Source organism: Taudactylus pleione, unplaced genomic scaffold (assembly GCF_031769625.1).
Source record: "Taudactylus pleione unplaced genomic scaffold, aTauple2 ptg000156l, whole genome shotgun sequence".
Lineage (NCBI taxonomy): Eukaryota > Metazoa > Chordata > Amphibia > Anura > Myobatrachidae > Taudactylus > Taudactylus pleione.
The window spans coordinates 3,389,245-3,412,803 of record NW_028284558.1 but is presented as its reverse complement, the minus strand read 5'-3'; the positions used below and the strand labels follow the sequence as shown (position 1 = coordinate 3,412,803).

The 23,559-nt window shown below is 47.5% G+C and overlaps 1 long non-coding RNA gene across 1 annotated transcript; it reads right to left on the bottom strand.

The window, feature by feature from the left end:
* Positions 1 to 864: 864 nt before the first annotated feature.
* LOC148521609 (uncharacterized) lies at positions 865 to 17,385 on the bottom strand. Its single transcript, XR_015878807.1, has 5 exons — positions 17,333 to 17,385; positions 7,503 to 7,556; positions 5,334 to 5,383; positions 4,325 to 4,374; positions 865 to 1,042 (listed from the first exon to the last, which is right to left on the bottom strand). It is a non-coding gene; the product is annotated as an uncharacterized LOC148521609 (long non-coding RNA).
* Positions 17,386 to 23,559: the final 6,174 nt, after the last annotated feature.

Below are 23,559 nucleotides of genomic sequence, written 5' to 3'. Positions count from 1 at the left end.
GTTAGATATTCAGAATAGTGAAGGAAGTAAATGGTTGCTATGGTTGAGGGGAAAACCTTATGCCCAATTGGATAGGCCCCTCAGTGTCTCTTATAGTACTAGCGAATAATCACAATATTACATGTGTCACGTATTGACGGCATATTACAAAACAATGTGTTTAAGATACAGATTCTTATATATATACTTTTCTTTGGTCTGAATATTCTAGTTTGTACAGACACACACCACCATAGCATCGCACCCCTGCTGTATATCACACATGTCATTAGGAGACATACTGCACTCATTCATGTGAAGAACCACACTGCACTCACACATAATGACAGATCTTTTATTTAGGATGTTCCGGCCAGTGAGGGGTATGGCCTTCCAGCTGGTGTGGGTCACTGTGGTAACTGCTGCCTGATGGTATCTGTAGGGGTTCTGTCTGAGTCACTAGGGGGAAACCTGGATCATCACATGTGGTGTAATTGTTGGTTACTAGCTGTGACCCTGTGATGGTTCTTAGGGTCTAGAGAAGCATCCGTGGTGGTTAGATTACTTAAGCTGACCATACACTAGACCGGCTGGTTAGAATAAGCTCTGGTATTGTATGGGAGCAACTGACAATCAGCAATTTACTCCCAGCCCTGGAAATGGACAAGTTGGTCAAATCTATTTTCCAGGGTTTGGGAGTAAATTGCTGATTATCATTTGCTCCCATACATTACCAGAGATTACTCCAACCAACCGGTCTAGTGTATAGCCAGCTAAAGTAATCCAACCACCATGGATGCTTCCAGCCTATCCTGGACCCTAAGGACCATCACAGGGTCACAGCTTATAGATACCACATGCTCCCCAGTATGCTGACAGCCCCCACAGACTCAGACAATGGAATGGAACCCCTACTTCTATGGCAGCAGTCACACTATAGATGTTATGTGACAGGTCTTATTCCACACCAGCATTACAGGCCATACCCAGTCCTTTTGCTCACATGAAATAAATGGACAATGCACCCTGGATGTAATACACCCACATCATCTGATTGCCTGGCCTGTAAAGAGAAGAGAACCCTGGTAAATGACAAAGGCCATGGCAGTCATGCACACAATACAGTCATTATATAAGGACACACATATACACATTGTGAGGGAGAGATACTGGATAACGTTGGATGTGGTCACATATCTCCTAGATGTTTATTTTATGTACTATATAAACCCCAGGGGGTGTTAGTGTGATAACAAAAAGGCATCTTCTCATTTTATGCAGCTTATGTAACAGCTGGGTTACAGGGCCCTGGTGTGAGGGGATGAGAGGTTGCAGTGTGAATCTGTGTGCTCCCTATGTTATGGTGTCAGGGTTGGTGCTACATACAGTAGTAGGGATAAGACACTAACGGGTAATTACACTGAACAGTCGCAGGGTTTCATTTCATTTTGTTATTTCTGGTTTACTACTGAAATGCCACATTTGCAGCATTGTACAGTAGGTGTCACAGGAAGAGCCTGACCATCAGTGTGCCCAGCAGGGCTGCCATCAGAAATTCTGGGGCCCGGTACTAACAAAATAGGCAGCCCCCCCCCCCTGGGTATAGGTCAGAGTTGAGCAGAGCTGTGGATAATGTGGGCAGAGCTATATCAGGGGTGTTGCCTCAAATGGTGGGTAAACCAGGGAAGGGTATGCATGGTGGAGGGGGCAGGGGGATGGGACAGGACAGGGAAGACTGGACAAGGGGGGTACTGGGCTGAGAAGGCTGGACAGGGGTGGCAAAGGGCAGGGAAGGCTGGTTGGACTAAAGGGGCAAAGGACAGTAGGGGAGAGGCAGAAAAGACAGGAAGGCTGGCTGGACATGGGGGGGTGCAGGGAAGGCTGGCTGGACTGGGGCAGGTAACACAGGCTGGCTAGGCTAGGAGGGGGGCACAGAGAAGACTGGCTGGACTGGGGGAGGGGCAAGGCAGGCTGGCTGGACTGGGGGGGCATAGGGAAGGCTGGCTGGACGGGGAGGGGCAGGGAAGGCAGGCTGACTGGACTTAGCAGGCTGGCTGGACTGGGGAAGGGGCAGGGCAAGGCAGGCTCTACTGGGGGGCTGCAGGAAAGGCTGGCTGTACTGGGTGTACAGTGCAGGGAAGACTAGCTGGACAAGAGAGGGGAGGACACAGGGCAGGGTTAGCATAGATGCTTTCTTCATTCTTTTGTCCTGAGAGAGAGGGGGTCCGGCTGGCAGCTGCAAGGAGTGCACCAGGCGGCAGGAACGAAAGAGCATAATCGATGTGGCATTCAACTATGGACTGTCACTGGAGACGGCCATGAGTATCAGCGGCGCTGTAACATTAGATCTATGGAGCCGGCAGCGAACTGTGATTGGCTGCTGCTGATCAGGAGCCGGCCGCGAGCTGTGATTGGCTGATCAGGAGCTGCTGCTCCTGATTTGATCACAGAACGGCAGCCAATCACCTCGGCCGTTCCCGATTGGCTGATCAGGAGTTGCAGCCGTTCCGCGAGCCAATCACAGCTCGCGGCTGGCTCCAGTCCATAGATGAAATGCCACAGCGGCACTGCCACTGATCCCCTTTCTCCCTGCCTGCCTCCCGGTGCATTTCTTGCCGTTGTCAGCCAGGCCCCCTCTCTCTCCGGGCCCGGTGCTAGAGTATCGGCAGTCCCCCCCTGATGGTGGCCCTGGTACCCAGTGCTACCCCGAGCACAGCACAGAGCAGAGTGACTGACAGGTGGCTCCACCTCTTGACCTAGGCTATAAACCCCACATAATGAGAGGTCACTAATGCAGGGCATGAGCCGGGTACAGCACCTCTCACGGCCGCAGATATCAGCTTTAGCATACTGCGCAGGGGCAAAAGCAAATTGATGCATTTTTTGGGTATATTTCGCTGTGTGTAATGGCCGTTTCGGGACTGTAACTGGCAGTAATGCTACACAAGAGATCTGTCTCGTGGGAGCCTCGTGTGTGTGTGTAGCTAGGTTTCTGTGCTATTTTGAGTCGCAAATATAGAGAAGGAAGCCTATTACTGCTATATATAGAGGTGCACAATTGGGCGCAACATCAACATCATTAGTTCTATGGCAGGTGCTGTTTATCTCTCTTAACATGGCCTCTGGTGTGAGCAGTTCTTCATCTTAAAACGCAGCCGCAGTTAGCCACACATCATGTAGCCCATGTTTGGCTAGCCACTCCCCTGTTACCTACCACGAATGTCCACTGCGTTTCACAGACCCTGTGTCTGATTCTGTTCTGCGTCTCTAAGCGGTAACCAACGTGACGCATGCGTAGACATAAAACATTGGCCGCTTGCGTCCAGCATCGGTACTGTCCACATCGGAATCAGGCCCAGAGTGTACAAAATCTGCATTGTCACTCATCTTTACTCTAAGCATATTCATACAGTGTTCCTGTGGTGTGTATAATGTTCCTGTAATGAGTGTGTAGGGTTCCTGTGGTTTGCACAGTGTTTATATGGTGTGTATAGTGTCTATGTGGTGTGTATAGGGTTCCTGTGGTGTGTATAGTGTCTATATTGTGTGTATAATGCTATGTGGTGTGTATAGTGTCTATGTTGTGTGTATCGTGTCAATGTGGTGTGTATAGGGTTCCTGCAGTATGTATAGTGTCTATGTGGCGTGTATAAGGGGTTTCTATTGTGTGTATATTGTGTTCCTTTGGTGTGTGTATAGGATTCTTGTGGTGTGTATAGAGTTGCTGTGGTGAGTCTAGTGTTCATGTGGTTTGTATAGGGTTCATGTGGTGAGTGTAGTGTTCCTGTGATGTCTACAGGGTTCATATGGTGTGTATAGTGTCTATGTTGTGTGTATAATATCTATGTGGTGTGTATAGTGTTCCTGTGGTGTGTATAGGGTTCATGTGTTGTGTATAGGGTTCCTGTGGGGTGTATAGTGGAGTTTCCATTGTGTGTATGGTGTTCCTGTGTATGTATAGAGTTGCTGTGGTGATCATAATGTTCACGTGGTGTGTATAGGATTCCTGTGGTGAGTATAGTGTTCCTGTGGTGTCTATAGGGTTCCTGTGGTGAGTTTAGTGTTCCTGTGGTGAGTATAGGGTTCCTGTGATGTGTATAGTATTCCTGTGGTGAGTATAGTGTTTATGTGGTGAGTATAGTGTTCCTGTGCTGAGTGTAGTGTTCCTGTGGTGAGTATAGTGTTCCTGTGGTGTGTATAGTGTTCCTGTGGCGAGTATAGGGTTCCTGTGGTGAGTATAGTAATCTGCTTCAAGGCGACCTATATTTCTTAGTCTCAGCTCCTACCCCTGCATCTGTCATCATGTGAATTACACGTACAGTCAGTTTTCAGAAAAGTCACTTACACTGTTATCTGTTCCTGCATTAACTCATCTGCTAGCTTCCTGAGGGTTCTCTGTGGTACACGGGAGAGAATATAATATGTTTAGGAGGAGAAAGGCTTCTAACCAACTGTACAAGCTAGTTACTCTATGACTTGTTAATTGTTATAGGTTTATTACACTTAGTAATAAATGGCTATATTATTACTTAGTACACAGTGTAACGGTGATTGATTATCAGGAGGAGCATTCCCCAGGAGCATATTATTACCTAGTACACAGTGTAATAGTGACTGATTATCAGGAGGAGCATTCCCCGGGAGCATATTATTACCTAGTACATAGTGTAATAGTGACTGATTATCAGGAGGAGCATTCCCCAGGAGCATATTATTATTACCAAGTACATAGTGTAATAGTGACTGATTGTCAGGGGCGGGATGCACCAAACGGAAAATGCGGTAAAACCCGTTTACCGCATTTTCCGTATGCAGCAATCTCCTGGCCGCAGGGCTGCGATGTGGAGGGTAACGCCAGCTTTTGCTGGCGTTACCCTATAGAAGCCTATGGGCTTCTGCCGCATTGCGCTGCTATGAGGATGCCCCGCGGCCGCCGCGTCAGTCTGCACATGCGCAGATGGACTCCCGGATCATAAATCCGGAAGTCCACTGTGCAGGAGAGATCGCAAAGGACAGCTCTTATCGGAAGAGCTGTCCTTTGCTGTACAGATCGCATATGTTAGTGCATATGTGATCTGTACAATTGCGATGTCCGTCGGAGTTAGGCGGTAAGTATTAGTGCATCCCGTCCCAGGAACGTTCCCCTGGAGTATGGTTTGTGGTGTCTGCACAGTAGATGGATAGGTTAGCCCTTGCTAAAATGTAACTAGTGTAATTACTGGTTTGTTAACTTTGCTGATATTATCATATTGGTTTGAACTGAAGTGATAAACAATTTTGTAACACAGACCCTACCACCAAACGTTATTATTGTATGGCAGAAGATATATTTCCAACGTAATCTAGTGACCTACCATTTTCTGGCTGAAAGATGCAGTAAAACGCTGCAGCAGGTGAATCATTTCTGTAGATAAAAAATTAACAAAATATCAGTCATTCTGGTGCACTGACTTCTCCAAGAACCTGTTTATGGGCATTGCGGCTTGTAGAGTCTATGGCCCTCATTCAGAGCCGTACGCTCTGAGCAGAGCGCACACTCTGAATGAGGGCCGCCCTCCATAAAAATGGAGCGTCCTCCTGGACGCTCGTATAGCTGTGGGTCACCACCCACAGCCTATACGAGCGTGCAGTTTGATGGCCGCGATGGTCGTGACCATCGCGACCATCAAAACTGCGAGCCGGAGCCTGCGGTTGAGGTTTTCAACCGCAAGCCCCGGAGTGATTTTGGCTCTATCAGAGCCAAAATCACTCCCACTGACATCACTAGTGATGTCAGTGGGCCGGCTTCTGACGGGAGGCGTTCCCGTGGGAACGCCCCCGTCAGGGAGGCACGCCCCCGGCACGCCCACCAAAGGGGGCGTGCTGTCAATCAACATCGACAGCACGCCCCCTTTGATCAGACACAACGAGCGAAGGAAAGTCCTTCGCTCGTCGCGTCTGGCGCATGCGCACGACGGAGCTCCCGCCGTCGTGCGCATGCGCAGAGCATAACATCGACCCACTTGCGAGCGAACAGCCGCTTGCGAGTGGGTCTGAATCAGGCCCTATGTACTAAGCATTGCATATGCAACACGGTATATCCTGCCACTTATCGGGTATATACCGGCGTTAAGTACACTGATATGTAACTAGAAATGTGATTAAAATTTCAAAGGTCAGCTCTCCCGATAAGATATTAACTAGTTTATTACTCAGAATCCCTGTGCACATACATAGATCAGTGCACGCCACCGCGGGGGATGCCGGGAGTGATTTGGTTGGATCCTTCCCAGAAGAATTGAAGAAAGAAGCCCGTAGGCTTCTATTGGGTAACACCATCTAATTCTTAAGATGGCATTACCTACTGGGTCCAAGCTCCAGAATGTATCGCATTCCAGAGCTTGGTAAATATGAGAAATGCGGTCAAACCCGTGAAAATTGCATTTTCAGGGGTTTACAGCATTTTTACCCATAGTACATCACACCCTATATGTTATAAACTATACTACACACTATGGGTGAAACAGTGTATATCATATACCAGCTACTGGTAGCAATGCCATTTGACGCGCTGTAACTGTGCCAACTTTAGAACTGTAAACATGATGCTTTACCAGTATGTTTAAAGTTGGAAAGCAGACACGGTTACAATGCTTAAATCATATTACTGCCATGTCAGCATGCCAGGTTCAGAATAATGCTGTTCTGCTTGTAGTTTTCAACATTCTGACTGTTGATAAGACTTACCCATCCCCTTACTGGTACAGGTTGAGTGTCCCATATACAAATATTCCGAAATACAGAATTTTTTTAGCATGATTGAGATAGTGAAACTTTTGATTTAAGGCCCAAAATTATTAAAAATATTGTATACAGTTACCTTCAGGCTGTGTGTTTAAGGTGTATATGAAACATAAATGCATTCTGTGTTTATATCCGTTCCCAAGATATCTCATTATGGTTTGCAAATATTCCAAAATACGGAATATTCTGATATCCAGAATACCCCTGGTCCCAAACATTTGGATATGGGAGACTCAACCTGTATATATTGGCATCAGTATGATTTTAAATCCCGCATAGGATGCCCGGCATAGGAGGAAATCCCGAACGTCTTAAGGTAAGTATAAACTAACCTAATTCTACCCCCTAACCCTCCTTTAGGGGTGCCTAACCCCCCTCTAAGTGCCTAAACCAAACCCCCCCTTCCCCGCAGCCTAACCTTAACCCTCCCTGGGGGTGCCTAACCCTAATCTCCCCCCAGGGGTGCCTAACCCTAACCCCCCTTCCCCTAGCCTAACCCTAACCTCCCAGGGGGGTGCCTAACCCTGTCTGCACCCGGTGCCTGGCTTAACTTCGATCAGTAAGCCGGGTGTTGGGCTCCCGGCGTAGGTCTAATGACAGGCTTCGGGATCTCGACGCCTGTCATGTGACACTTGCCGGGATTAGACGGGAAGCCGGCGGTCGCAACTTCCTGACTGCATCCCTATATATTTTGGTATCAGAAAAGTGATTAATATAACTTTGCAACTTCAAGTACTTACTGGCACCGAAGGCCTTCACATCATGCCACAGTGTTAGAGAGATCTTTTTTACAGCTGTTGGGTCCAAGAAAATAGTAAAGTTATACATATGAATACATCTGCTGGAGAACTATAAGTCATGGTGACGTATGGGGTGGTTTGGGGTCAGTTTTGCATGCGCATATTAGGCATAACAATGTAATTTGTTGCTTTTTTGGTAACAATGTGCAAGTAAATATCAAAATTAAAAAACACAAGTAAATGAGGGATATAAAACATAGCAGGAACGGACTGGAGCTGCTCAGCAGCCCTAGAAGTCCCACTAATGCACGCGCTGCCGCAAAAGGGACGTGACCTCATAGCAGAGGGCATGGCCACGCTCACAGGGGCGAGTAAGGGGGCATGGCCTCACTCCATGCCCCCGTCTTTCAGAGTCCTGGCAGAGTACCAGGAGGCGGAGCTGCTCGGATGGGGGTTTGCAGCCGGAGCGGCCCATCTGGCCATTGGCTCTTCTGGCAGTTGCAGTAAGATGGGCAGTCAGGCCCTGAAGCATAGTGATGGCACAGTGGGCCTGATTCAGACCCGCTCGCTAAGATGCAAACACTCGCTGCTACTGATGGTATGCATTGTGCGCATGCGTATGCATCTCAGTGCGCATACCGTAACGAAAGTTCTCAATGCATTTGCTCACTGTGCATACACAGCCCAGCAGAGTGAGTGACAGGGGAAGCCGTCTGTAGGTGGTAACAGGGGATGGCCATTAAAAACGGGGGAGTGGAGGTGCAAACGCAGGCATGCCTGAGCATCTCAATGGCGTTTTAGAAGCGTGCATAATTATAAGACAGCATCATAGCACACGTCACCTGGCTTGTTTTTACACTGAGGTGCTCGCAGTGCTTGCGGCAGGATATGGTCAACCTCAAGCTCTGCGATAGCATCCGATGTACCGATGGTTGCATACACTTCCTGGACATGACGTACACAACTGGGCGTCTTAAGACAGGCTGGTGGGTGTCTGCATACACTATGTGATCGCTCTCTAAGAAATACTGGGCATGCTAACGCATTGCTGTGCGATAGTACTGCCTACGCAATTTACATACACATGGTGCGAGCGGCTCTGAATCAGGCCCAGTGTTCCCACAGGTTGGGTTAGTAGATGAATTGGGAGGCTTTTATAGGCGGTCTATGTTAATTATCAGGTTTCTCGTCGCGACCGCCAGAGCAGTTCATCATTGTACCGGCACAGAGACAGCTGATTCGAAACTCAGCTGTCTCCACGGAACTTTTCACTGCTCTTTTTGGAGCAGTGACATAAGTGCGCATGCATGACCTACAGGTCACGCATGTGCACAAGAGCCCTGACATCCGGTGGAAGGAGCTGGACAGGGGCGGAGGGATCCAAAAGGATCCCTCATCGCAACTCGGACCTCCTTCCCATAGGGAAGGAGTGGGTTGCTTGCAGCAAGCAGGAGCAAACGCCATCTGAAGATGGTGAATGCTCCCACGGTCAAGCTCCGAAAATATTATATTTTTGGTGCTTGATGAATTCTGTCCCCATACTAGTGTATGGTTACAGCGGGCCATTCCGCAAAAGGAAGGTAAGTAGGAGATATCTGTGATACTAGTGTATGGGGACAGCGGGCAATTCCGCAAAAGGAAGGTAAGTAGGAGATATCTGTGATACTAGTGTATGGGGACAGCGGGCAATTCCGCAAGAGGAAGGTAAGTAGGAGATATTTGTGATACTAGTGTATGGGGACAGTGGGCCGTTCCGCAAGAGGAAGGTAAGTAGGAGATATCTGTGATACTAGTGTATGGGGACAGTGGGCCGTTCCGCAAGAGGAAGGTAAGTAGGAGATATCTGTGATACTAGTGTATGGGGACAGTGGGCCGTTCCGCAAGAGGAAGGTAAGTAGGAGATATCTGTGATACTAGTGTATGGGGACAGTGGGCCGTTCCGCAAGAGGAAGGTAAGTAGGAGATATCTGTGATACTAGTGTATGGGGACAGTGGGACATTCCGCCAGAGGAAGGTAAGTAGGAGATATTTGTGATACTAGTGTATGGGGACAGCGGGCCATTCCGCAAGAGGAAGGTAAGTAGGAGATATTTGTGATACTAGTGTATGGGGACAGCAGGCCATTCCTTTAGAGGAAGGTAAGTAGGAGATATCTGTGATACTAGTGTATGGGGACAGCGGGCCATTCCGCAAGAGAAAGGTAAGTAGGAGATATCTGTGATACTAGTGTATGGGGACAGCGGGCCATTCCGCCAGAGGAAGGTAAGTGGGAGATATCTGTGATACTAGTGTATGGGGACAGCGGGCCATTCCGCCAGAGGAAGGTAAGTCGGAGATTTCTGTGATACTAGTGTATGGGGACAGTGGGCCGTTCCGCAAGAGGAAGGTAAGTAGGAGATATCTGTGATACTAGTGTATGGGGACAGTGGGCCGTTCCGCAAGAGGAAGGTAAGTAGGAGATATCTGTGATACTAGTGTATGGGGACAGTGGGCCGTTCCGCAAGAGGAAGGTAAGTAGGAGATATCTGTGATACTAGTGTATGGGGACAGTGGGCCGTTCCGCAAGAGGAAGGTAAGTAGGAGATATCTGTGATACTAGTATATGGGGACAGCGGGCCATTCCGCAAGAGAAAGGTAAGTAGGAGATATCTGTGATACTAGTGTATGGGGACAGCGGGCCATTCCGCCAGAGGAAGGTAAGTGGGAGATATCTGTGATACTAGTGTATGGGGACAGCGGGCCATTCCGCCAGATGAAGGTAAGTGGGAGATTTCTGTGATACTAGTGTATGGGGACAGCGGGCCATTCCACAAAAGGAAGGTAAGTAGGAGATATCTGTGATACTAGTGTATGGGGACGGCAGGCCATTCCGCCAGAGGAAGGTAAGTGGGAGATTTCTGTGATATCTCCTGCTTTACCTTCTTGATGAATGGCCTGATGTTCATTTTCATCTGCTTTTGTAGAAATTAAGTGATGATGAATAGGCCTAATAAACACATAACAGAAAGAAAGCGGCACCATGCTAAGGGGGCAACGGATTGTGTGCAATATAAATGAAAAACAATAATTTTTATTGCTAAACGTTTTATGATAGTGAGCGATGGGCGCTCCCTTCACTCAGTGCCCTGACTTCTCCAGTCACCTGTTTATAGGCATTGCGGCTTGTAGAGTGTATGGGCGGGATATACTAAGCATCGCATACGCAACGTGGTATATCCTCACACTTATCGGGTACATACCGGCCTTAATTACACTGGTATTTACCTAGAAATGTGATTAAAAATGTAAAGGCCAGTTCTCCCGATAAGATATTAAAACAAGAGATATGGTAAGAACTTACCTTTGTTATCTCTGTTTCTATGAAGTCCATAGGGTCCACAGGGTTGACCTTGGGGTATAGCTTGGATCTGGATCCATGGGCACCATACAGTTAAAGCTTTAGCTCCCAGGATGCACTTGGGTCCTCCTCTATACCCCGCCCCCGAGCCACAGGCACCTCAGTTGGTAAGTAGCCTAGGCCGAAGGAGGAGACTAAACAGAGAGAAGGAAGACTGGAACACACAAGAAACCATACTCACAGAAATGGGAGACGGAAACACCGGTGACCAGTACCACAGCCCATTTGAAGCCAGGTGCGTCAGGGCGGGCGCCCTGTGGACCCTATGGACTTCGTAGAAACAGAGATAACAAAGGTAAGTTCTTACCATATCTCTTGTTTTCTACTTCAGGGTCCATAGGGGGTCCACAGGGTTGACCTTGGGGATGTCCCAAAGCAGTTCAACTAAGGGCGGGGACGCTCCTGAGCAGAAAGGAGAATCCTGCGCCCGAAGGATGCATCCTGAGAGGCAAAGGTGTCAAACGCATAAAACCTCAAAAATGTCTGAATTGAAGACCAAGTGGCTGCCTTGCACAGCTGAACAGCGGAGGCACTACGTCTAGCAGCCCAAGAAGGGCCTACAGACCGAGTGGAATGAGCCTTAACCGAGGCTGGAACAGGCAAACGTTCCTGTATATAAGCCTCCCTAATAACAGAACAAAGCCAACGGACTAAAGTTTGTTTATTGGCAGGCCAACCCCTCTTATGGAAACCAAAGAGGATGAACAACGAATCGGACTTCCTAACAGAGGCCGTCCGTTCAACATAAATTCTGAGAGCCCGGACCACGTCCAGCGAAGCCTCGCCAGCCGTAAGACCCGGAGCCTGAAAAGCTGGCACCACAAGTTCCTGATCTATGTGGAACTTAGCAACCACTTTAGGCAAAAACTCAAGGAAGGGGGGGATACAGGAAAGTGCCCCCAACTTGGATACCCTCCTGGCCGAAGTAAGAGCCAGGAGAAACACAGTCTTAAGTGTTAACCACTTGAGGTCAACCAACTCAAGAGGCTCAAAAGGAGGTCCCTGCAGGACCTGAAGAACCACCGCCAAGTCCCACGGAGCCACTGGAGGCACAAAGGGAGGTTGGTCCTCAGAACACCTTGGAACAAAGTGTGAACGTCAGGCAGTGTGGCAATCCTTCGTTGGAACCACACTGACAGGGCCGATACATAAACTCTTAGGGAAGCAAGCCGTAAGCCCAGGTCAAGACCTGACTGCAGAAATGCCAAAATCCTAGAAAACTCTGAACACCCGAGGGTCATAGCTTCTAGACTCGCACCACTGAAAGTAAGTGTGCCACACTCTGTGGTAAATCCGTGCAGAGGCAGGTTTACGTGCCCTAAGCATGGTACTGTTGACAGAGCTTGAAAAGCCCCGGGACTTTAAGACGGCTGTCTCAAGAGCCACTCCGTCAAAGACAGTCAACCCAGATCCGGGTAAAGGCAGGGACCCTGAGACAGCAGATCCCGACGTTGAGGCAGAAGGTACGGAGCGTCTACAGACAGGCCCCTGAGATCGGAGTACCAAGGACGTCTGGGCCAAGCTGGAGCCACCAGCAGAAACGTGCCTCCGTCCTGTTAGATCTTTCTGAGTACCCGAGGGAGCAGGGAGACTGGAGGAAACAGATACGCTAGGTGAAACGACCATTTCACTGACAACGCATCCACTAGGCTTGCGCCTGCGTCCCTTGTCCTTGAGCCATATATGGGATGCACGTCGTGACGGCTGAGGAAGTCTGCCTCCCAATTGAGGACTCCCGGGACGAAGACGAAGACTGCCGATATTGCTGGAAGGTGGTACTCCGCCCAAGTCAGGATTTGGGACACTTCCAACATTGCAGCTCGACTGCGAGTTCCTCCCTGGTGATTTATGTATGCCACCGTGGTGGCGTTGTCTGATTGCACCTGAACTGCTCTTCCGAGAAGAACGGTGGCTGACGCCAGAAGAGCACGGTACACTGCCCGTAGCTCTAGAATGTTTATGGGAAGGACGGCCTCCTCCGCTGACCAACGGCCCTGAAGAGACAACGAGCCGGTCACTGCCCCTCAACCCCGGAGACTGGCATCTGTCGTGAGCAGAACCCAGTCCGGAATCCAAAAGGGGCGACCCTAGCTGAGATGAGCTGACTGCAGCCACCACGCCAAGGACCGGCGCACTTCCGGGGACAATACCAGTATCTGGGATCGTATCCGGCGGGACAACCCGTTCCATTCCACAAGAATCTGCCCCTGCAGGGGTCTGGAATGGAACTGGGCGAACTCCACCATGTCGAATGCCGACAACATGGACCCCAGGACTCATTGCCGAATGTATTGACACCCTGCCACTGCTTAGGCAACCGTGTATCCTCAGTTGTAGGGAAGATACCTTTTCCAGAGTCAAGAAAATCCTTTGTTGACTGGAGTCCAGAAGTGCTCCCAGATGGACCATCCGTTGAGATGGGATCAGAGACGACCTCTTCCAATTTATCAACCACCCATGTGCTTGAAGACAAGCAATTGTCAGGTGGAGATGATGAAGAAGCACCTACGGGGAGCTCGCCAGCAGCAGCAGATCGTCCAGGTACGGCAGCAACCGTATACCCTGACCCCGAAGGTGGGCAGCCATGACTGCCATCACCTTGGTGAAAACCCTCGGAGCCGTGGAAAGAACGAAAGGCAACGCCCGAAATTGGTAGTGATGGTTTAGGATAGCAAACCTCAGGTACCGCTGATGTGCCGGTGCCACGGGCACATGGAGATAGGCGTCCTGGATATCGAGGGAGACCATGAAGTCCCCCGGTTCCATCGCCAGGATGATGGACCGCAATGTTTCCATCCTGAGCTTGGGAACTCTGAGGTACTTGTTCAGAGGCCTTAAACTCAGAATAGGGCGATGAGACCCATTGGGTCTCTGCACCAGAAACAGAGATGCGAAGCTTTGGACTCGTCCAGCGAAGGACTCGTGCAAAAAAATTGGTGGGGCGGCCTGCACCGAAACGACAGGGCATACCCTTGAGAGACTACTTCTCGAACCCAAGCATCCGTGGTGGTACTGAACCAACACTGGACGAATCTGAGAAGTCGGCCTCCCACTCTGGGGTCCCCCAGGGAGAGGCCCGTCCCGTCAGGCAGCAGGTTTATCCTCCTGTTTGGAAGAGGGGCGCCAAGCATTCCATATGCTTCTTGGGGTTGGATGAGGCTTTGGTCGCTGAATGTCTCGGGAAGGACTGGCCCTTGGCCTTACCCTGAACCCGAAAGGACCGAACGGCAGTGCTCCTCACCCTAGCCGGCACAGAAGCCGAAGGGAGGAAAGCCGACTTGGACTTAGCCAAGGTATCCACTATTTTGTCCAAATCTGGACCAAATAGCAAATCTCCATTAAAGGGGAGAGCCTCCAGACCCTTTTTAGAGTCCGCATCAGCCCTCCAGGACCGCAGCCACAAGGATCTCCGAGCAGCCGCAGCCGAAACTCTAGAGGTTAACATGCTTGCGTCCAATGACGATTCCCCAATATAGGAATCGGCATCCCTCATTTGTGCCACTAATGCTCTCTAAACATCCAGAACACCGTCCGTAAGAGAATCCTCCAAGGCTTTGGCCCAGTTCTCAATGGCTTTAGCCACGCAGGAAATGGCCATGGACGGGCGCGCCACCGCTCCGGAGAGCGACTTCAAACAAATCTCCACTTTCCTGTCCGTTGGATCCTTTAAAGAGGAAATAGACGGCAATGGTAGCGTAGCGGTTTTAACCAAGCGAGTGACATGTGAATCCACCGCCGGTGGAGTCTCCCATTTCCTGCAATGATCCTCAGGAAGGGGATAATGAGAAGCTAACCCTTTCTGCGGTTGGAATCTCTTTGCTGGGTAATTGCCAGGCCGCCGCCATATGATCCGCCAACTGATCGGACAGAGGGAACACATTAGAAGTAACCTTTGCTTTCTTGAAGTCAGGAAACTTCGACTTAGGGACCTGTGCCTCCTCTTCTATATTGAGAATAGCCCGCACCGCCCTAACTAATGCTGGAACATTAATGGAGGACCTAGGCTCAACCTCTTGTCCCACAGCATCCAAATCAGAATCCTCATGGACCTCTCCATCATCTGAAGAGGGATCAGATTCTGATACCTGCGCAGTGAGTAAACTCACAACAGGCCGCTTAGTCGCCTTCTGTGGCACATCACCCTGCAAAAATGACTGAAAAGCCGAGGATGAAGGCGCCAAACTCTGTACCGAGTTGGAGAGAACATCCACCCAAGGCGGAGGAGCCGACTGAGGGAAGCCCTGAAAAGGCACTACAGACTGTTGTGATACAGGGGGAGGCTGGACATACACAGGCAGCCCCGAATACTGTCTCACAGTCTGGGCCCCGGAGGGAGACCGCAATACCTGCTGAATATCCGGGGAATGGGAGATAGAGTGCTGGGACAATGCCCCAGAAGGGGTCACTGTAGGGATCGACATCTGCAATAGATGTCAGCACTTGTGAAAACATCGCCCAAGGGGGGTCCTGCTGCATAGGGTGTATAGAGGGGCCTGGTGCCAGCTGGCACTGCCTGCAAAGACCATCCTGAGATAAATCCTCCCATTAACACCAGCAGAACAGCGTCTGCAGGAAAGCAACACAGGAGCCCCGGAGTGCTCAGTCTCCTCATCACACATGATACAGTAATTATACAATAAATACTTATCAGCAGAGGACATACGGTGTTAACACCCTCGCACTCACCAGCATGCAACACAAACAGGCCCAAAAATATGGTACTGTGTAGCACACAACAGTATGTGACTGACCTCACAAATACATGATTTATAAAAGTGAGGTTAATAGAAAAACGCCCCTCCCCCACACACCTTCGGGCTGTAGGAGAAGCAAAGGGATAGATATAAGCTGACAGCAAGTAGAAAATGAGTACAGACAGCAGCACTAGCAAAGTCACATACAATGCAGGAAGATTGTACTTACTGCACCAATCGCTGCCCTCAACCACCCAGATTCAGTGTCTGGGGGGAGTTATAGCGCTGTGTACACTGTCCTTTAGGTAGGGGAGAGGTACACAGGGGGACCTGACCATGCACCTGCCTGGGAGCCTGCGTTATAGCCGGAGAGCTCTGAGGAGGAGTGGCCAGCAGAGGAGCAGCTCAGCGACGCCAGTACACGTGAGAAAAGGCGCGCTGAGCTGAGGGGAGGAGCCGCTAAACCAGGGAAGGCTGCCTCCCCTGGCTAGTATTTAACCCCAGGGATGCCGGTTCCCCTCCGGAACTTATACCCTGGTGGTCCAGCGGAGCGCGGGGTATGCCTGCATGAGGGGGAGCCCGCCGCCGCTACTAGCGCCGCCGGTCTGTCCCCAGAGACCGGCGGCAACTGACTGCATTTACCCCCGCGAGCGGCGCTAAGAGCGCTGCTCGCGGCTTACCTGTTCCCCGTAGAGTCCGGCAGCAGTCAGAGGGAGGTCCCGGAGCCATGCTAGGACTAACTCCGGGGTCCCGCTGCGATCGCCAGATCAGTACTGGCGTCGCAGCGCCAGCGGGGTGTTGAAGCGGCAGCATGGACGTCCAGAAGGACAGTCCTATGCTGCTGCATTAAGTGTAAAACAAGAGAAAAAAATAAAAAACTTTTCTTCTGTAAAAATAAAGCTTAGGGGCTGCTCCTGCAGCCCCACTGCACAGTGCAACCGACTTCGGCCGGCACCAAACTGAAACTTAGGTGCCTGTGGCTCGGGGGCGGGGTATAGAGGAGGACCCAAGTGCATCCTGGGAGCTAAAGCTTTAACTGTATGGTGCCCGTGGATCCAGATCCAAGCTATACCCCAAGGTCAACCCTGTGGACCCCCTATGGACCCTGAAGTAGAAATAGTTTATTACTCAGAATCCATCTGCGCATGCACAGATCGGCGCATGCCACCACGGGGGATACTGGGAGGGATTTGGTTAGAGCCCTCACAGAAGGATTGCGGAGAGAAGCACATAGACTTCTATTGGGTAACGCCATCTAAATCTTAAAATGGCGTTACCCATCGGGCCAAGCTCCAGAATGTATCGCATTCCGGAGCGTGGCACATATGAGAAATGCGGTCAAACCCGTGAAAATGGCATTTTCAGGGGTTTGACCGCATTTTTGCCCATAGTGCATCCCACAATATATTTTATAAACTATACTACACACTATGGGACAACAGTGATTATCATATAGCAGCTACTGGTAGCAATGCTATTTGACACACTGTAACTGTGCCAACTTTAGAAATGTAAACATGATGCTTTACCGGCATGTTTAACATTGGAAAGCAGACACGGTTACAATGCTTAAATCATATTACTGCCATGTCGGCATGCCGGGTTCAAAATAATGCCGTCATGCTTGTAGTTTTCAACATTCTGACTGTCGACTTGATAAGACTTACCAAAATATATACCAGTAAAGGGATGGGTATCAGAGAAGTGATTAGTATAACTTTTCAGCTTCAAGTACTTACTGGCAAAGAGTGTCTTCACAGCACGCCACAGCTGTCTTATAAATACCATCTTTACAGCTGCTGGATGCAAGAATATAGTAAAGTTATATATATGAGTACATCTGCTAGGGAACTATAAGTCATGGATACGTATGGGGTGGTTTGGGGTCAGTTTTGCATGTGCATATTAAGATAAGAATACAATATGTGGCTTTTGTTGGTAACAATATGCAATTAAATATCAAAAGCAGGGACAGACTGGGGCAGTCCCCCTAATGCGAGTACAGACACAAAAGAGGCGTGGTCACGCCACGAGCCACGCCCCCGCCTTTCACTGTCTCGGCTGAGCAGAGCACCTGCACTGACCTGATGGACATGCTTCCAGCACCTCCTGCATTGAATGTGGATGTGATTTGAGCCAGTGTCGCTTATCTGTTACTACGGACAATGCTGGCTAGAAGCTGCTGGTCACAATCCTTAAACAACACCTGTGGTGGGCCACTGCGCTGTCCACGGTGGGTGGTAATGCCTTCCTGATATATTCCCAGTGCACATGTGACACAGTTGAATGAGGAATACTGAATGTCTGCCAACTTTGGAAATGGAATATCCCATCCCTGATTTTTTAATTCACTTTGCTTTGCCATGAGCAGCCTAGCCAGTATTATGTCATACAGGCTGAGTCTCCCATATCCAAATATTCCGAAATACGGAATATTTTTAGCATGACTGGGATAGTGAAACCTTTGCTTTCTGTTGGTTCAATATACACAAACTTTGTTTAGTGTAAAAAATGATTAAAAAATATAGTATAGACTTCCGGTGGTCGGGGCACCTGGCGTGGCCGCATTTTACATGGGCTCCTGACTTCAACGTTTAATTCTATAGTGAAATTGGGTCTAAACCTTCAGATTTGCCCAGGACCGATATTGAATTTGAAGACCCTTTTTGCACCGGAATCAAGCCTGTAAAGTTACAGGCATTTATAACCACCCTCAGCCATCTTTGGGTGTGATAGCTGGGAGGGATACTGATCCTCTCCCTCCACGAATACCCTGCTATTCTTGGTGAAGTTTGAGACTGTGCCCCCCTCGAGTCGCTTGACTCACCTTTCCTGCCACCCGAGTTTGCCCATTAGTGTGTATAACCTGCATGGCAATTGTGTGGTGATCTGTGTGAGCCTTGTGTGGGTGTTTCAGCCAGTCACCCTATTTTCCACCACTGAACGACCATCGGGTGTTGCTGCATCTTGGATCTCCCCGGTTCCTGTGAAATCTGGGTCACGCTTATTAAGACCCGGCAACTCACCTTTTAATCCCGAGATCTGCTTCTTTTATGCTGTGGTTCAGGATACTTCCAGCGTGAGACACTCTGCAGTTCCCTTGTTTCTGCCGGCCGTTGTTTCCTGGACTCCGGATTGCCTCTTGCTGACTGGCTGTTGGGAGGATCAACTGCTGCACGGACGTTCCGGTGACTACAGTGCGGCTTCTGACTCCGGTCCCCTAGCTGAGGCAGCTATTAGTAATCTTCCTTCGGGATGTAGCAGATCGGATCGCCTGTTATGCCTGCTGCAGATTGTCCTCCTTCGGCTCTCAAGTCTGTTCTGTGGCTGGTGTTGCCGGGTCTAATGTTTGCTTGACTCAGGGTGCCCTCAGTATATGCTTTAATTGCTTTTGTCACTGACTGCTGGACGCTGTTCTGTGGCTGGTGTTTGCTGGACTCTGTTCTGTGGCTGTTGTTTGCTGCACGCTGTTCTGTGGCTGGTGTTTGCTGGACTCTGTTCTGTGACTGGTGTTGGCTGGACTCTGGGTGGTCTCAGTATATGCCTGAATTGCTTTTGTCACTGACTGCTGGATGCTGTTGAGAGAGAAAACATCATCTGAGTTTTTTCCTGTCTCAAACAATCTTTCACACAATTGGTGGAACAGTGGATCTGGATCAACTACACATCATCCGGCCACTGTGTACTGTACCTTATTGCAATATTAAGGACTGCCCTTGTTTTCTCAATAGTTAGTGATTATCATTTATTGGGGACATTTGAAGTGTTTTTATTTCATTTGTGGGGGTGCTCCGTGTTTCTGTTTGATCAGTAAAGTCTCCACCTAGTGGCAACATTTTCTATTACAATATTTTCTATTACTGATTGTACTGCTGTTTCATTTCTGTGCTTTAAACTGCCTAGAATAGCCAAAATTATTTGTAAAACCAAAAACCTCTACTTTATTGAGTCTATTGGTGTTGCTCTACCTTTCTACCTCTTTACTCACTGAGTCTAATTCATTCTGTGTGTAAGTATGTCAACCTTGAATTTTTCACTGATTGCTGAAGCATTGGCGATGGAGTTGCTAAAACGACTACTGCCTGAATTAGATAAACGATTTGACCGCTTAATGTCCTCTCCTGACCTTGCTTTGATCCCTGTCTCTGACCATGTAGTCTGCCTTGTTGCATGGGAAAAGGAGGTAAATGATTCCAAGGTTTCTCTTGTTCCTGACCCAGACTTAGCATTTGCTAGTAATGCACCTGGTGGTACTGACAACTGTACTGTTCCCACTGATTTACAGTCACCACCCACTCCTCACCTTGTTAATGAAGGATCTGTGGACATTTCCACTTGTGTTCTGGTGCAAACCTTTTTTCTCCCTGCATTAACCCAAGTCTCCACCCAGAACTGGGTGTTGGATATATTGAGAGAGTATAAAGCCCACCTATTACCTACTGGGAGGAAGGGGGTTCATGGAATGCTTCGTCCATCCATGTATACTGTGAAATTTGACAAAATGGTTTACTTCTGCCCTGGTGACTTGAGTGTTGAGGATAGTTCTTGGTCTGAGACAGAACAATTTTTGGATGTTGGACACAAAGGTAATGTCTCCAAGAACTTTACAACTAGCTCTTTGACACTGTTATCTTATTCTGCACTAGTTTACCAAAAATTAATTAATTCTGCCATGCAACACTCTATGGCATTCCTTAAGATCTGCAATTTTATCCATTTGTGCCCTCGCATTGTGTTTACATCATACATAATTCAGGGATCTCTAGGTGCTGTGACATAAATAGATTGTTCTTTACGCTACATTGCCTATTTACTACTGGACCTAAATTTACGACTCTGACTAAGGAAATTTACTATTACCACTATTGGTGAGTTTGTTTGTATTTCTCCCTCACTTTGTTTCAGTTTGGGCCTATTGTGCCTATTAGGGTTATCGGGTTACATAACTTTTTTTTGCTGAGGTATTTTAATTTTATACATTTAAACACCTCGGTATTAGTGTAAGTTTACTATTTATTTTGATTTTTTTCTCTTTGCTATTGGGGCTCTTTTATTGTATTATTTTATACTTTTTCTCTTATTAGCAGCTCAGTTTTATACAACAAATTTTGCATCTTTTTTGTAACGTAAGTTCAAGATGTGCCTGACCCTCTCTGGTCTGTAAACCAGAGATGGTCATGTTTATTTGGTTTAGGACAATTAGAAAAGGGGATGATGCATAGGCATTTTGTTACTGAGAATAGATTCTGTTTCTCACAATTATTTGTTTTGCATATCGCTTTCATGTGTATCACATTTTTCTGATGTCGTACTTTGGTTACTATACAGATCTTTCTTATCATGCTACCATTTTATTTGTATCGTTGTCTAATTTCTGACATGTACATTTTATTACACTTGTAGCAACATGTCATGCTTCAATAAAAATGTTTTTTAAAAAAATAAAAAAATATATATATATATATCTATAGTATAAAATAACCGTCAGGATGAGTGTATATGAAACAAAAATTAATTTCATGTATGAACACAAACTTCTTTTGATAAAATTATTAAAAATATTGTATAACATTCCTTGCAGACTACGTCTGTGTTTAGATTTGGGTCCCATTCCCAAGATATGTCATTATGGTATGCAAATATTCCAAAATACGGAATATTCCGATATCCAAAATACCTCTGGTCCCAAGGATTTTGGATATGGGAGACTCAACCTGTATTACAACTGATGCAGGTCTGGACATTTCTAAGATGGCACAGTACGGTAACTCTACCTACCATTACCTTTATATACTGCTATCCCATGACTTTAAGCACTTCAGTGTATACATAGATTATACAATTAAGCTTATCAAACAGTACATTACTTATGTTGTCTCCAAACAAGCTTTGGACCTTAAATTTGCTTTGTTGCTGCTACATATTGTGGAATACAGATATATTCTAATATTAGTTATACTAACAGTAGTTCCTGCATATATTATTATTTACTAACCATTTATCATATAGAAAACCTAGTAAATAACACTTACATAATACAGGTCCTGTACCAAGCTGGAGATCTGCAGCAATGGCCTGTAAAAGCCTTGAAGGTATAGTAAGTGTTATGCTGCACTGTGACATCATAACAACCTTACAGATCAAATCAGCTACTAGTAAGTGTCATGATGCAGGATGAGATCACAATGTTAATAATAATAATAATTATTATTATTATACTTTTGGATAGAAATGACAATAACAAAAAGCTACAACATTTATAATTATGAAAACTCATAATAAAGGGTGTAAATTGTAATAAATTACAGAAGGACAGGGGAAATTAGGGTTCTATAGAAAGACACTTATGAGATGTATAAAGATGTATTTATGTGTGTGATAATAAATAGAATGGTGGCTCCAAATTAGGGATGAATAGCTAAATAAATTTGAGCTAAGAGCATGGGATAAGGTAACACAGACCAAATAAACTGTACAGGAAAGCTCATCTGAGGCACAGTGACCGTCCTCTTACTGGTGACCACCCTCTAACTCTGCATGTGCAGGACTCTCAGCCAGAAGGACAGAGTGTTGCTCATAGAGTAGCGCCATAGTGCTAACGCATTTATTTATTAGTACAAGCTAGGACAACCTGCAGTAATGTATGGCTTAGAGCATCTTAGGCCTGATCCATGTATTGAGCATGTATCTAAGTGGCACCACTCATGCGTCCTGATTGTGTCCCTGCAGAGCTGCAGTTTTCATTTCAGGCGCACATTCGGATACACGGTTGTACATAATGGGAGGAGCTTGTAGCAGTATTTGCATAAAGTCGCAGATGGACGCAACTGTGGGCGCTTCTGCATCCTCCTCTAAATCACGTCCCTTATCTGAGATGCATATAGCAGGGTCAGGGCCGTAACTAGAGTGGTGCGATATGTGCCACGGCGCAGGGCAGGGGGCGCTAATCGGGCCTGTCACTCCCACCTCTAGCTTCCTCTTCTTTCATCCCCAGCATCTCCTGCTGTCTCAGCAGTGACTGCGGTAATATGATAATCCCAGCCTTCCTCTTGTGCACCAGCGTGCAATGTAGTGTCCCGCCAATGATCGCATGCATTCTCATGTTTTAGTAGCACCATATGCATGATCATTTAAGCAAAGGACATCACTTCTGATAAGAGCTGTCCTTTGCGGTGTCAGGACTTCCAGGTTTATGACCCAGGAGTCCCTCTGCGTATGTGTGTGCCGTGGGGGTCCCTTTGAGGAATCCTATTGGATCCCTCTCAGGGAAGTTTCCCGATAAGAAGCCCACATGCTTGGATATAGGGCATGCAAAAGGAATCTCTATGTTGAAAGATCTATATTTGGATAATATGTTGATGTATTCAGCACAGATCTAAACAAAGTTTGCATTACCAACAGTATGTTCTGTACATTTCTTCAGGTTAGACATTGGCTACAATCTTTCCCCTCGCCCCCAAGTGTAGTCAGATATCTTCCAAAGTCTTTTATAGGACGAATATCTGCCCAGGTTTAAAAAGGGTAAGATTTGTTATTGGTATTCAATTTCTAACTTATCCCAAAGAAACCAGAATATCCCGCACAGGAATAATAACCACTGTTATATTTCACATCTAAAAGTAAAACCAGCAATAGGTGCCATATATATCATATATTATATCATAATTTTATCATAAGATAAATTTTATATGCTGGAGGTGCTCCCTGGAATCGAGTAATAAATGTAAAAAAAAATGTGACCGATAAATCAGATCCCCAACCTAAATGGTAACAGCAATTCAAATTCACATTGGACAGGGAGGAATGGTCTGTTATTTAGATCAATGGTCCTGATTCAGACCCGCTCACTAGGATGCGTTCGCACACAGCTGTATGCAGCCAAAGTATGCAAATTCCGCGATCGCTAGCAAGACATTAGCATGCCCACTATGTCTTGCAGTGCGATCGCGGTATGTATTTAGACGCC